The sequence below is a fragment of the Cetorhinus maximus genome, chromosome 4, assembly GCF_964194155.1.
Source record: "Cetorhinus maximus chromosome 4, sCetMax3.hap1.1, whole genome shotgun sequence".
NCBI classification, from domain to species: domain Eukaryota; kingdom Metazoa; phylum Chordata; class Chondrichthyes; order Lamniformes; family Cetorhinidae; genus Cetorhinus; species Cetorhinus maximus.
In genome coordinates this window covers 54646871-54661806 of record NC_135882.1, presented here as the reverse complement: position 1 = coordinate 54661806, position 14936 = coordinate 54646871, and positions in this window count along the sequence as shown.

Here is a 14936-nt window from a genome sequence, read left to right as displayed (position 1 = left end):
CTTCAGGGAGCTTTCACTGAGCACACCCACCGCGCATACATATTTAGTGCTCACCCTCCTCCTCACCCAGGCAGCGCCCAGCGTTTCAGTGCACCATTCATGCTGGCCGGCCGTTAATTCGTCAGCCAGCGTGAAATTACGGTCGGGGCCCGATCACTGGCAGGTAAAACTCCTTCCCTATGTTACTAGCTAGCTTTCACTCATACTCTAATTTTTCCCTCCCTATTAATCTTTTTGACATTTTTGCTGTTCTTTGATCCCTTGCCTCCACTATTCAGTTTAAAACCCTCTCTACTTCCCTAGTTAGGGGGCTCACGAGGACACCAGCCCCAGCACAGTTCAGATGTAGACCATCCCAACGGTACAGATCCCACTTTCCCCAATGCTGGTGCCAGTGCCCCACAAACTGGAACCCACTTTTCCCACACAGTCTTTGAGTCACGCATTCATTTCTCTAACCTTATTGTCTATTATGATATGGCAGATGATGTGTGCCAGACAGATCAAATCCACAAGGGAAACTTAATACCACTATCATAACGTTTTTGCGACTTGTATTTATTTTGAGATTCGTGCATTGAATTCAGAAGTAAAAAGTCCAGCAAAACATTCAGAGATTTTCTAAAAGCTAAATTAAAATATAAGAAAAGATGTCAAACACATACATAAGTTTCCAGTTAACTAATACTACAGTAAATACTAAAATTCCTACCTAACCTGACTCCCAAATATACCCCCTTGTAAGGCAACAGTCCAAAATAGATTTTAAAGTCAGAAAGACAGGCCAGCACAGTTATCACCTTTAAGGGCTGGGTGCAGTTGACTCATGCAGCCAAGCTGGAGGTGTTACTGAGGCTGTTTTGCAACCTTCTGCTAGATGCCACAGGGCTCCTCTCATAGCTTTTCATTCTCCCTTGTATTTCCTCTGTTTTAATCTGTAAATTCGTTTGTCCCAAATATCTTTGAAAATGTACTTTCCCATAATATAAAACTTTTCATGGTGCTAATATTGTCAGTAACCTTTGGGAAAAATAAACACACTGCTTGGCCTTCTTCTCTTGTTAGATGTAAACACCCTGCTATCTCTGAAATTCAAACTGCCCCGATTTATCTAAGAATGCAAATTCTCCTCACACTTTACATTCTAAGACTTCAGCCATGTTTACGTATTTAGAATTTCAAACCTAGATTCTTTTCATGAGTCAAAGCCTCCAGACCAGCTGTCTCGAATGCCACACACAAAGGGTGACGGAGTCCGCACGCCAGTGCTTAAAACGTCGCACGTTGATGTCATGCGAGGGTCCCGACGTCAGCGCACGGCATCGTGATATTTCGGTCAGCGGGCACGCTATGCAGCGGGACGCGCGCCTGCCATTAATTAAAGGCCTTGTTAAGGCCCTTAACTTGCCAATCGTCGACGATTTTGAGGAGCCCGTGCGAACTTCGGCTCAGCGCACAGGCCCAACGGGCAGGCGGGTAGGTGATTTTTGTACAAACCTCATCCAATGGTGGGATGAGGTCTGATAGCGGTTTTAAAAACGTTTAATAAAGCTTTTGTTTATTTCATTAACATTTCCCATCTCGTGTGACATTTTCACATGAGGGGGACATGTTAATGAATTTTTTATTGTTCTATTTTTTATACTTGCCAGCCTTTCAGCGATCCTCCTGAGGCAACATTTTGCCTCAAGGAGATGTGCGCTCTTTCGAATTCCCCCCCGCCCGCACAGGAAGCGCATTGCGCTTCTCGTCGGGCAGCCCGCTGGACGGGCTTTAATTGGCCCACCCACTTAAAATGGCTGATGGGCCCGTTTCGGCAGCGGCGATCGGCTACCAGCCCGCTGCCAAGCCGGTGGGGCCCACCCGCCCATTAAGGGTAAAATTCTGCCCAAAGAAACTATCGAAACCCCACTATTAACCTACTTTTACAGTAATTCACAATAATATTATGAAAATTATTATACTTTTGTAATGTGTCCTATGCCAATTTGCACGTGGCTCAGGTAATAATCCAGAAATTATTACCTCTGCTGCTCTGCTTCTTAATTTGTTGCCTTGCTCGTCATACTGACTATGCAGAGCTTCCTCCCTCATCCTGCCTATGTCATTGGTACCTACATGGACACAACAACTGGATCCTCCCCATCCCACTGCAAGTTTCCCTCCAGCCCTGAGCAGATGTCCCAAACCCTGGCATCAAGCTGGTAACACAGCTGTCTGGACATGCGGTCTTTGCTGCAGAGAACAGTATCAATCCCCCCCCACTATATTGTCCCCTGCTACCACTACGTTCCTGTTTGCTCCCGCGACTTGGATAGCTTCCTGTACCACAGCGCCATGGTCAGTTTGCTCATCCATCCAGCAGCCCCTGCTCTCATTTAAACAAGCTAAGAGAACCTCAAACCTATTGGACAATTGCAGAGGCTCACACGCCTGCACTCCTGCCCTCTAGGCCCCCTTACCTGCCTCAGTCATAGCCACACCCTCCTGTCCCTGGCCACTAATCAAATCAGAAAACCCTTTCCTAAGTGGAGTGACTGCCTCCTGGTATAAAGCACCCAGTGAGGTTCCCCCTCCCTGATGTAACACAGAGCCTGTAGATCAGCCTCCAGCTCAATGGCTCTGAGCCAAAACTCCTCAAGCCACAGATGCTTTTTGCAAATGTGTTTGCCCTGGATCACAATATTATCCAGGAGCATCCACATGCTGCAGCCTTGGCACGTCACATATCCTGCCATCCTTAATGTGTTCAATAATGACTTAATTATATTAATCACTTATTTACGGGCAGCATTTTCCTGTCGGTGAGCTGGGGGGCAAGGCCCACTCGTCGACGCGTAAAATGACGCGTGGTGACATCAGGAGGGCGTCATTCAGATATTCAGTTCGGTGGGCATGCAGCCAAGTCAGCTGCGCGCTCGCTGAACTGTCAAAGGCCTATTGAGGCCTGTTAAAAAGTAATTAAAGTAATTAACTGAGCTGCCCGTCCAAGCTTAAGGTTGGTGGGCAGGCGAAGAGCCCAGGCGGCCTTCACATTTTTCATGAAACCTCATCCACGGGCGGGATTATTATTTAAATAAACATTTTTGAAATAAATAATGGACATGTCCCAGCTCATTTGACAGTTTCACATGAGGGGACATGCCCTTAAATTCTTTTCCCACCTTTATTCAAATTTCCACAACTTAAACAAATCTCCCTGAAGCACCTCCAGGGAACCAGAGCGCAGGGAATCACTCAGGAACCACCCCCACCGCCCGCACAGGGAGCGTTCAGCGCTTCCAGGCGTGCGTAATGGTGGGCGGGCCTTAATTGGCACACCCACGTAAAATGGCGGCGCGGACCCGATCGGTTTCGCACCCATCGCACCCCCCCTCGCCCCTGCACAACCCCCCCAACGGGGGGGGGGAAATTTCTGGCCTATGTTACTTTCTTATATATTTTACTAATTTTACCACCAAATCGTGTTCTATTTTAAACCTTAGGGACAGAATAGAACTTACCCACTTACCAGATACTCACCAAACAGCTAGCTCCTTTCCCCGGCGTCGAGCAAGAACCAATTTCTATGGGGTGAGAAATATAGAAAGGGGAAACAAACAACAAAATTAACACTTAAAACTCCCCTCTCACCAAACTCCAATTCTTTACTCAGTTAGTTGGCTGTGCCTGCTGATCCTCCTCCCTATGGGTGCTCAAGGATCCCTGGCTGACTCCTTGAGGATAAGGGGAAGCTGGAATGAGATTGAACTGCCTGGCACCCCCTTGCATACAGACTGTTGGAGGCCAACTATGGCGTCAGCAATGGAGTTCTGCCCACACAGCAGTGCAGGAGCAACATCTTGGACCAGGGTCTCTAAGACAGCTGCCAGCCTACCAGTGTTGACCTCAGTGCATTGGCATGCTGGCGCTATGACCTCAGTCTGAAGGCGGACAGACTCCTCCATCGTGCCTTCCAATCTGAAGAGTCTAGCGGACATCCCTTCCTGATGTTCCCGAGCTTGCCTTTGCAGCTCCAGCAACTGTGACATGACCGAGACCAGAGGCTCTTCATCTCACTCAGACTCAGCAAATTTCTGGCCTCCAGCAGTCCCCCAAGTGCCGGACCCCTGGGAAGCCCCTCTTGCTCCCTGCTGTGGATCAGAAAGTGTGATGTGCTCACCAGATTGTGATCCCGAGGCTACTCTAAAGCTTGGTCCCACTGAGGTGTGCGTCTCTGCGCTGGTGGATGGTGTGGGTGAGCACTGTGACAGGTCTTCAGGAGGGTTTCAGCGGATTCCTCTTCTGAGCTTCTCTCTGGACTTGATTGGAGGCCCTGGGTCATGGATCTTTCTGGCAGTTTCCCAGATGTGCCTGCAAAAGCAAAGATAATTAGTGCACAGCAGTGGCCTGTAAAAGAGGACACATCACTCATGACATGATGTTGGATGTTGCACTGCTGGATTAGTAGAGCTCAGTCGACCTCACGGTCAACACAGGACTTGTCCAGATCATTGCCGGCCAGCTGGATGACTCTGTTTTCAAAGCCTGTGAGGACCTTGATTTCAGGCATTCCTCCACCAGTCTGCGACCTCTCCCTCTTGTTGTGTGCCAGCTTGTCCTGCATGAATAGAGATGGAGAGGCTGTAAGCAGGGCGGCTGCCAGACCAGATGATAAGTATGCCTGGTATGTCTGGGTGGTGAGTGGTCCCATAGTCGGGATGAGGACAATGAAGGTGTGTGCGAGAGAGTGAATGGTGATGTCCCTTGAATTGGCAGTGAGTGAGGGCCCTGTGGATGTGTGATTGGTCAGTTGAGAGTGATGAAAAGAGTGACTTACCCTGGTGGAATGGAGGAGATCATTCATCTTCTTTTGGCACTGGGTGACTGTCCTCTTTTGCAGGCTGCCACCACCTCCCAAGCCTGATTAGTGCTGTTGCTGCCCATCCTGCCGCCCTAGTTCTTGGTTCATGTTAATATTTTAGAGGTAATGTTTAGTTTTTGGAAGAGTAAAGTTCAAGTGCAGAAAATGGGATAAATGCAACAAAAGCAGCTTAGAATCAATTTAACTTAAAAAGGTTGGGGCAATGCGGCCAGAGCGGGGGTAGAGGACATCCCACCGGGCCTCCACTGCATCCAAAAGGTGCTAGAGGGACACGGCATTGAGCCTGGGGGCTGCAGTCGTGTTGCCTTTCAGGACCATGTCTTGTTTGCAGCAGTCGTGGGCTGGAAGCACTGAGAGGTGTGCGCACGGCTACACTTTAAATATGGCGCCCAGTGTGATGAAACAGCAAGGTAATGGCCTGGCGGCCGAATGAGACCCGCTTGTCATCAAAATGGCCTGTTTCCTGGGAATGCATAAATAGTGCGACGGGTTTGAGGTGATACAGCGTGAAAAGCCGCCATTACGGCCGATGGGTAAAACATCGTTTTACCCACCTCTATCATATTTACTGAAAATCTAGGACAATTCCAACCCTAGTTCTTGGTTCATGTTAATATTTTAGAGGTAATGTTTAGTTTTGGGAAGAGTGAAGTTCAAGTGCAGAAAATGGGATAAATGCAACAAAAGCAGCTTGGAATCGATTTAACTTAAAAAGGTTGGGGCAATGTTTACTTAAGAAGTTAACAGCTAGAAAGGTAAGAGCCATAAAAAAGCAGGTGGACTTTCTCAAAGACTCATTGACTTATGGACGTTTACAGCACAGAAGTAGGCCATTCGGCCCATTGTGTCTGCGCCAGTCAAAAAAGATCTGACTACACTAATCCCATATTCCAGCGCTTGGCCCATAGTCCTGGAGGCTATGGCAATGCAAGTGAGTATCTAAATACTTCTTAAATGTTACAAGAGTTTCTTACTCAACCACTCTTTCAGGCAATGTGTTCCAGACTCCCACCACCCGCTGGGTGAAAAAAAACCCTCTTCAACTCCTCTCTTATCCTTCTACCTCTTAACTTAAATCTATGCTCCCTGGTTATTGACCCCTCTACTAATGGAAAAAGCACCTTCCTATCCACCCCATCTATGCCCCTCATAATCTTATAAACCCCTATCAGGTCCCTCTCAGCCGTCGCTGCTCCAAGGAAAACAACCCCAGCCTATTCAATCTTCCCTCATAGCTCAGACCCTCCAGCCCAGAAAGCATCTTGGTAAATCTCCTCTGCACCCTCTCCAGTGCAATCACATGCTACCTGTAAATGTGGTGACAAGAACTGCACACACTACTCCAGTTGTGGCCTAGCCAGCATTTTATACATTTCCAGCATAATCTCCCTGCTCTTGTATTCTATGCCTCGGCTAATAAAGGCAAGTATCTCATATGTCTTCTTAACCACCTTATCTACCTGCCCTGCTACATTCAGAGATCTGTGGATATGTACACCAAGGTCCCTCTGATCTTCAGTCCTGTCCAGGGTACTACCATTCATAGTGTAATCTCTTGCCTTGTTAGCTCTCCCCAAGTGCATTACCTCACACTTTTCCAGGTTGAATTCCATTTGCCACTGCTCTGCCCACCTGACCAGTCCATTGATAGCCTCCTGCAGTTTATGGCTATCCTCTTCACTATTTACCACCCTACCAATTTTCATGTCATCCATGAACTTCTTGATCATACCTCCTACATTTAAGTCCAAATTGCTTATGTACACCACAAACAGCAAGGGCCCCAGCACCGAGCCCTGCAGAACCCCACTGAAAACAGACTTCCAGTCACAGAAACATCCCTCTACCATCACCCTCTGCTTCATGCATCTCACCAATTTTGGATCCAATGTGCCATTTTGCCTTGGGTTCCCTGGGCTCTTACTTTCTTGATCAGCCTGCTACTAAGCTGGAGAAATTGTAAAGAAAGGATAATTGGCTTGGAGGTCAGCTTGAGGATAGACCAGAGCAGGCTACATCATAACTGAGATGAGTGGAGCTTAAGAAGGTTCTCTGGTTTCACTTTATCTGTGTTTGCTGGGAGAGTGGGGGAATAGGCTGGATACCAAAAAGGTTCTGCTGTTAACAGGCACCAAGTACTGAGGGCTCAGAGAAGCCCTAGGGAACTGAGAATGTGGCAGAAGATCGCTGGTTCCATGCTGGAGGCAGTTAGAGCTCAGGAGAAGCCTTGGGAGCCATTTATCACTCGCTGCAGCTGAGAGACTGGAGTTTGGAGAAACCCAGTGTCAGCTTAGTGACACTAAGGGCTGGAATTGTGCCAGTAATTGGAGATGGGAGTGCACTTTGGGAATCCTGTGTAATGCAGTCTCAGGAGAAGAAACTGAACCATTGGGAGGTGTGCCATCATAGAGACAGTCCAAGATGGAGTGGCTTTTGAGGGAATTCAGAGGCTAGATCTTCAGATGTGAAGATTTGAAATCCTTCATGAGGGAGACAGAGTTGGATTGAGATTTTTTGACTCACAGTGGTTACTGACGTCTGAGTGGGTTGCTGAGAAATCATGGCATCTGTCTTGGTCAGATCTGTCATTTAACATGCAATATGATGTGTTCAACCACAGCTTGCCTGTTACTTCATATTTAGCTCAAGATAAATCTGAATGTTCGAGAATAAGTTAGATATTGTAAATTGTTTTACTTTTTTGACTTTGTACAGTAAAGTTTACTTTGTTTAAAACCTTGTGGCTTTATTCTCCTCATGGGTAACTGGGATTTCAAACTTTGTCTACTTTAAGCAAAAAATTTACTGGTTCCTGACTAGATCGTAACTCCTATCCTCATTCTTTATAACTTACTTCTGTGCGTGTGTATGTGTGTGAACCCCTTGAATGCATCTGTGTATAAGAGTTGGAGTGTTTTTATTATTTTTAAATATTGGGTGTTAAATACAATAAATATATTGTTTTCTTTAAAAAAAATTACAAGGAAACTTGTCTATGGCCGGGATTTGCCGGCCCCTTCACAGGTGGGACCCACCGCGGGCGAGGCGGTGCCCCAGCCAGAAGCCCATTGACTTGCGGCGGGACCGGAAGATCGCGGCAGCGGGTGGGTGTGTTAAATCCCGCCGTATGCCTTTTACAGTCACAGCACTTAAACAGTTAAACACTCACAGAATTGGTAAGCAAATTGTCTTTTAAAACACCCATTGCAGTCAATTGAGAGATGGAAAGAAGGGAGCCATTCTATTACTTCTCACCCGTCCATAAGAATAGCTTGCAGCTTAAGCAGTCTGAAACATCCCAAGCTAACTAACTTTATTTTTGTGTCACAGTCACCTGAAAGGTGTTTCCTTAAAGTGGTCCATGAATTAAGGATTTCTGTGTGCATGTAGCCTCCTTTTAATTTTTGAGTGATTCAATTTAAAGATAACCCAGCAGACAAGCTTTAGTCTTAAAGATACAAGTTAGTTTATTACAAATACTGTTGAATGTTACTTCGGTAAAAGCAACAATTACAACTATTGAATGTTACTTAGGTAAAAGTGATAAAGTTAAGAAAACAAAAAAATAGATGCAAGTATTAAAAGCAGATAAAGATAAAAATATACTTAAAGATAAGGCTTCAAATCAGCCTCGGTGAGGTATCATTGCGGGCCCATTTCTTGAACTCCTCTTTTCTGAAGTGAAGGGGTTAAAATTTGAGGTTCAGTTTAGCAGCTGTGATGGCTTCTGCAGTCAACTATTCAGAAATTTGCCTTTTCAGGTGGATCCAGCAGGTCAGCAGGTGTTTTGGAGAGAGAAAAGGTTTTCCATTCCTCACTAATTCTGTGGTTATTGCACGTGTGGATTGCCTGGACTCTTCCAGAAGAAGAGCAGTTGATTTCTTAATACCTTCCGCTTCGTCCTCCCTTATTAAAGAACCCTCTCTGATGATATTTCTCAGAGTCCTTCCTGGTGTTCTGCACACAAAATGTTTGTTCTCAAACCAACTTTATACAGTTCCAAAACATAAAATGGCTGCTATGTTAATTTCAATGAAGGATTGTTCCATCAGGCAAGGACTCTAGTTATGTTGTGTCCTTCAAAGTTCTTCCCTCTCTCCTCTTCCCTCAGAACTAAAATGCATTTTCGCACTTTTAGAATTGAACAGAGGAGTCTTTGCATTTTTAATGACTCTTCATAGCCAGCTCTAGAGATATGAGTCTCATGGGGTTTGAACAAACACAGAAAGGTGCCATTTAACCTGTCCATCCTTCCATTTTGAAAAAGGCTTTTAAACTCAATGTAAAGGTTTGAAAACAGAAATGTGTCTTTAAAATAGCTGTCCTTAAAATCTGTAATATCATAGTTACACGCTCACTTTGCGTGTAACTTCTGTTAATTATTAGATGTACTAAATGTAAAATCAATGAAAAGAAGCAACAACAAATGCCTTCATGTTCCCCTGCTTCTTTTGGCCCCTTTCCACAACTTTCATGACTCCTTTGAAGTCACCTTTGTGCTCAGGCTTTGCGAACAAAAAAAGGAACATCGGAACATAGGAGCAGGAGGAAGCCCTCGAGCCTGTTCCACCAATCAGTGGGATGATGGTTAATCTGTCACCTAACTCTATTTGCCTTTCTGACTTACCTGCCTTCAAATCTAATTTTGAAGAAAAATTGCCCTACATTGCCCGATTCTACTTTACCAGCTAAACTACCAAACCTGCTGCATCTGCTAGATCCTTCACTTCTTGGGCTCCAATAAGACATTTCCAAAGTTGTGACAGTGTCTAGCACCATGCATTTCATATGTACACCAAAATATGTTCTGTTGTTGATAACTTACCCTCTGACTCTATTTTTATCCATTAATTTGTGAAATCCCAAGATTTTGTGTTTTTTACCACTGTGTTTCTTTGCTTCAACAATCCCATCCACTTTTCATCTCGGCTACCTGTAATGCCTGGCGCTCCTGCTGATGAAATACCAGGTCTCACTAAGCTAGGGATGTGTTTGGAGTGCTCGCACCCCCAGTCCCTTCGCTTATGCATCAATGACTTTGCTTGCAGCAAATGGAGTCTCCAATCCTTACCGGACCATGAGGAAACTCTGGCATTAAAACGGCACTGCCCAGGCAACCAGGTCCCAACATAATTTGTGACCCATCCGATCTACTAGCTCCAGAGTCAGAGCAGGAGGTTTTACATTTCTGTTCAACATTTACTTTTATGCATAGTAACAGAGATATTTTATTGACAAACTTTACTGTAGCTCAAAACCTATTGTGCAGGGTATCAAAAGGAAAGACAACATTTACAAGGAAGCAGTGAAGAGGAATTGGCAAGTTTTGCTTTAATAACCTGATTTTTTTATTATAATACTTCTCTGCTTTCTCCAGCTGTGCAGAGTTCATATAACTTTCCTTTCCTCTGCCACCGCAATGATACTTAAATGGAAATGTGAATATTTTGCTTCTTCCAATTCTTCTTGTTCACCAAGTCCAATCAACAGCTGTTAGCTTACTTTTAATGGTTTTATCCATATTCCTCCTTCAATACTCTTCACTATCTCCTTTGACCTCAGATGGAACTCTAGCATTTTCTCTATTGTTAACAGGTCTCAGAAGCTTACTACAACATTTCAATATCAAGTATTTAATTTTTCCTCATCACTTTTTAGCTTTCCATAAAACCAAAGTCCATCCAAGATGTGAATACTGCTGAAAAGAGAGACATGTTGTCAAAGCTTTTCATTCTGCACTCATAAGGACAAATGTAAGAATACCAAATTTCAAATGCTCATAACAATTTATACTACAGGAGAAAATGGGGCTGGTTGGCCAAGGTGTTGCCATAAAGAATGCAATGATGAACCATAGGCTCCCCAAGCTCCTGGCTAATTCAACCCCATGAGGGCCACCTCCTTCTTAAAGCTCAGGAGAAGGAGGAGTCCTTTTCCCACTTCATTTGTGTGCCATCTTGTACAGTAAGAGAGAAGGAATAATGTCAGTGATTGGGTTGCAATGTATTTGGATGATATGCCTGCCATAGCTGATTAGCTGGAGGTTTGTGGGGCAGCAAGATCTGAGTGTGAGGCTGGTACATCTTGTTGGTAGGTGTGAGAGGGTGAGGTCGAGTATCTGGATATTAGGTTTAAAACTTGAATGCCAGGGTGTTCTGCTAGGTGAATGATGGGGGTGTGTTATATTGAGCAGCATGCAAGGTTGGCGGCGTGGTGAGTAGGAGATCTCTAAACCAATGTGGGAGGTTGCAAATTGCAACCCTCGCACCCCAAAAAATAGACTATCCAATTTCTAGCCGTTGATTCTAAAATTCTACAATCTTTAATGTGAGCATCATATGTTATCTGGCATGAAATGAAAATAAATATAGTTATGTAGAACCTTGCAGAAATATTTAAAGTACTTCACACGCAATGAATTGCTTTAAAAGGAAATAACAGTTATTTAAGCAAATGCAGCAACATATTTCACACAGTGTGATCCTGTAAGTATTACTGAAAGGAATAGCCAGTTCATCTATTTTTGATGGTGTGAATTAAAGTGTAAATCTTGGTTAGATAATGGGAATCCTCCGTGTTTGTTTTTGAAAAGTGCCGTGGATTATTTCCCATTCACTAAAAAGCAGACCAAGCCATCATAATCTTTGACGATGTTAGTTAGGTACTATATTGCCGAAACTATGTGATCAAGTCTAAAATTGGGGCCTGAAACCAAAGCCTTCAGATTTGCAGTGGACAGTGTTAATAACCAAAGCAAAAGATAAAACCAAAGCTGAAATTTATAAGTTACAATTGGCAAAAAATTTAAATTGTTCCAATATTTCTCAACAAAGGTTTTTTTATCATTAATGCAATATGATAACTGTAGAAAAAAGCGTTTATAATAGAATTCTACTTGAAGTCATAGCAGAGTTGATTTTAAAACCAGGTAGATATCGAGTAGTTGATTGCAATGTGATCAAGTTCCCAATGTGATAGACTCTGCATGAAGTCTAAGCCATTTTGAGTGCCAGGCCTAATTAATATTTGATCGGCAAGCTGCAAGCATTGGTTCAGAGCTTCCAGGCAGCTCTCCAATCAGGATAGGTGGGAAATACAATGTGCTGGTGCTGAGCTGGAAGTAATGAGTTAAAAGTGATGGGAGGCAATTGCAGGGGTGGAGGTACTGATGGACCAACATGTTCCTCCTGGCCACATAAAAATCTCTTAAAAACACCTGTATTTTTTTTAAACAAATTGCAATGGTCCTTTTTAGTCACTGCTGCTGGTACTATCAAGCATAGCATGTGCAACACACTAGTACCTCATAATATCACAATAGGTTGGGTCACATCTAAATCATAGGACCCCTGTTAAAATATTGGAAGTAGGAATAGGTGGATGCCTGGGTGCTCCTGCCTTGACAGTTCTTTTTAATTCCTTGCATGTAGATACATCGCAATTCGTTGGGCTGAATTTTCTGTTTGGCAGGGGAGCGGAGAGGGAGCAGGAGCGGGCACGGTGGGCGTGGATCCAATCGTTGCCTGCGATTGGGTCTGCGCCACCATTTTACGTGGGTGGGCCAATTAAGGCCCACCTAGTGTAATGCGCGACTCCCGAGGATAGCGGGAGTGGGCGGGTGGCGGCGGGAGTGCACTGTCCGCCGGGTCCAACGGCGACCCGTTGGCGTGTTTATCCGAAGGGCTGACAGCCTTTACAAGACTGCTCAGAATGGCAAGTGGAAAGGCTCACCTGAGGGCTTCTGGTGAGCAGGCCAGTCCGGAGGGTAGACCAGCGGAGCAGGCCAGGCTGGAGGGTAGGGCAGTGAGACAGGCCAGGCTGGAGGGTAGGGCAGTGGGACAGGCCAGGCCGGAGGGTAGGGCGGGGGACCAGTGTGCTCCTCGTTTCTCGGATGACTGCCTTGCTGCCCTCCTGAAGGAGTTGGCAGCATGGCGGGAGGTGCTGGTTCCCAAGGGTGGGAGGAGGAGGCCGCCCCACATGACGAAATGTGCCTGGGAGGAGGTGGCGGAGGTGGTGAGCTCCTGCGACGTGGTGTGTCGCAAGCGCTTCAACGACTTGTTGCGCTCTGGCAGGGTGAGTACCATGTTGGCATTGGTCATGTAACCCGGCAGGTCGGCTTACCCCCCTGCTCCCCCCCACCACCGAGTCTGAGTGTAGTGACTGCATTGAATCATTGACGGCATTTGTCCTTTGCTGGGTGGGCCAGCATACTGCCCATGATAAGGTCAGCCTGAGAGGCTGATGAAGAGATGGGCTCTGCCCCCGCAGCATGTGTTACACTGAGTCCCACATGATTGGTTTGGGGGCAATCTGGAGGAGCTGCACCTAAGTGCTGTGTTTGAACTCCAGGACATGTCCAAGTCAGGGTGATGACATGCTGGGAGGGGAGCTTCAAGGTGGCATGGCAACGAACCTTCTGCTAGCGTTCTGCGCTCCATATGCTTGCGCCTCCTTGCTATGGAAGGATATACTGTGTGGTGCCTAATGTGATGTAGGCAGCATGTGTCCAAGGGGGTATGGAGTAGGCCTAGCATCTTTGTGTGAGTGTTTGGCAGCAGCAGGGTGAGGTGGCTCTGGAGCCCTGATATATTCCACTCTAGTTAGGGCGGGACATGCGCGAAGAGAGTCCATGTGCAATTTTCACTAATAAATGCTCGTCTCTCATTTTCAGGAGAAGAATGCTCATAACGCGGCAGAGCAAGCGAGGACTGGCGGCGGCCAGGCATAGATCACCATTCTTAGCCGCTTTGAGCAGGAGGCCCTGGACCTGGAGATGCGTCATGCACCAAGGTCCATTGGTGTCGGTGAGGCTGGGGTGCCACGGCCAGGTATTTATGCCCAACAGTGAGGTCAGCATTGTTCTCTTTACAGCCATAGCACTGCTGAATACTCAGTGATTGAAGTTTGCAACATGGGTTGACCATTAGTTAAAGAAGGATGAGCGCATAATGATCTGCGGAACAGGGATGCACTTTGCCATTGTCTCCATGTTAAATGATCCCTTGTTCTTGTTCTTCCTTTCAGCATCAGCGGAGCAGAGCCAGGAGGAGGAGCAGCAGAGACCCCCTCTCACACCTGAGGGGCCTGAAGTCTCACCAGCGTCACACCATTTCTGCGAGGCAGGCACCAGCGCAGATACTAGCACCTCGGTGGGAATTCGATAGTGTCCCAGGGCACAGTAGTGAGGGCAGTTCACAGTCACTGGAGGAGCTGGCAGAGACAGAGAGTGACCATGGCGCCAGCAGTCAGCGGACTGCAGGAGACCAGGCACATGCTCAGTTGGAGCCTGATGATGTGCCTCTGGAGTCGTCCGCAATGCAGCAGCTGCAGGAAATGTGGCCGGATGTGCGGGAGCATCTGGGGGAGATACATGAGGATATGCTTGGTTTGGTCTCCGTGGTGGAGGAGCCTACACGGATGATCACCGAAGCAATGAGCCACATATCCGAGCGCCATGCATCCTCCATGGAGAAAGTGGCGACTCTCGTGGAGAGGCTCCTCCAGGAGACCAATCAGGGCTTCCTGTGAATGCGCTCTGACCAGCAAGCCCTCATATCGGCATTGACCTCAGCTGGTCAGTGCCAATGTGGGAAATGGTTTGGGCATCAACTTTCCCAGCTCGGTGCCAATCCATCCACGGTGAGCAGGGAGGTCTGAAGCGACCTCATGTTGGCGCAGTAGCTGCTTGGCGCCTCTGCCAGCACCTCTCAGGATGCTCCAGATGAGGGCAGCAGCTTCTCCATCTCTCTCCCAGTGACTGTAGCATCCGGTGAGGCTGCGGCACCTGGGGAGATGCCAACTATGGAACTGGCAGCTCCCTCCCAGGTGGGGCCAGCACTAACTCCATGGGCCAGAGGACAACCACCAAGGTCATAGAGGCCAATAGGGCAGCAGAGTGAGCAGGCTGTCTCATATGCCACTCTGAGCAATGGGGCAGCACCAAGACGTAGCACCCAGAAACAAAAACTTAAGGCACCTTAGGCACACCACGGGTTTATCACTGGTGCTTTTGTGTTGGCCTGAGATGAGGTCCTTATGATTTGCTTTGCTTTTTAACACTATTCTCTTTTTT